General features: G+C 35.4%; 1 long non-coding RNA gene across 1 annotated transcript; it reads right to left on the bottom strand.

Moving 5' to 3' along the window:
* Window positions 1–34: 34 nt before the first annotated feature.
* Window positions 35–1,336, bottom strand: LOC111385081. Its single transcript, XR_002701009.1, has 2 exons — window positions 920–1,336; window positions 35–404 (listed from the first exon to the last, which is right to left on the bottom strand). It is a non-coding gene; the product is annotated as an uncharacterized LOC111385081 (long non-coding RNA).

Genomic DNA, 1,336 nt, shown 5'->3' on the forward strand with positions numbered 1-1,336 from the left:
GTATATATATTGAATCAATAGCGCAACTAATGAGTAAAAATAAATAAGACGACTTCTAAATTTTCTAAATTCTACAAATAAGCTGACATCGATTTCAAATCCTTTGTTCTCACCAGACCACAGAAGTAAGATACAAAAGTTCACGACAATTCAAACCCAACGTTCTTATTAAGCACGCCACACACACACACACACACACACACACACACACACAAAAAGAAGAAGCATTCAACATATTGAAAAAAAAGCAAATGCAATTTTTCTGAAGTTGAACATAAGATGAAATTCAATAGTGTCTTGGTTCAAGCAAGTGCAACAAGGCTGTGAAGAGAAGCCATCACTTCATGCATCTGATCTTCATCATCTATTCATCATATCCTTGGCGTAGTTGTACGATGGATCGTCTGTGTACACAAATTGTATAGTCAATTAAATGAAAACAATGTTAAAACTATAAATATAATTGTTATTCATTAAATTTTCTGCCTGCAATAGTTTTGTGATCCACATTTTTGTAGCTTGTTTCATTGAATATATGTCCGAGCAATCTAAAAAATATCTATTTCCTACATTTTAACTGGTCATCTGGGAAATTTAAAAGCACAATCAGCTATAAGTGAAGAAAATCTTTTGTACAATCAGAATTTAGCATCACATTAGAGATCATCTTTCAGGTATTTATGATTCACATAATTGCTTGAAAAACAAGAAGCTTGGAGGTGACCCTAACCTTATATGTTAACTAATGTATAACACTGATGGTTCAGTAAAAAGACGAAAAGAAAGCTGTTATGAGGCTGCAATCTGAGATGAATAAATCCTATATCTAGGTCTTCCAACAAAATATTTGCTGCTCAAGTTTTCAATATGACAAATATAAATATAGAGTGAGAACAAGAAGTAGATGAAAATTTAGTACCTGGGAATGTAGCAATTCAGAGATTGAACAAATAGAGATCATCATTTATCGATATCGTGATCAGGAGGATAAATGGAAACTTTAAGTCCCTTGCCTTTATTTGCTTGCGGATCTTTCTTCTTTTGATCTTGAATTTTCTTGGCAGAAGTAGCTGCTGGTATGTTGGTCCAGTACAACTCTATTGTCTGGAGGGTTGCAATATCCGCGAGGCCCAATGGGACTGCATTGAGGTGAGCGCAGTGTTGAATATGAAGACTCTTGAGACTTGGGAAGTGACTACCAGAAGCAACCCAATTTGTTAAATCTGTCCTTCCAATATGCAAGATTTTAAGAGCAGGAAAACCTCCCTCCTTTGCCCCCCACCACGTTCCCTTGAATGCATTTTCTTTCAACTTGAGGATCTCAAGGTTTTCCAAC

This window comes from Olea europaea, unplaced genomic scaffold (genome assembly GCF_002742605.1).
Source record: "Olea europaea var. sylvestris unplaced genomic scaffold, O_europaea_v1 scaffold30838, whole genome shotgun sequence".
NCBI lineage: Eukaryota > Viridiplantae > Streptophyta > Magnoliopsida > Lamiales > Oleaceae > Olea > Olea europaea.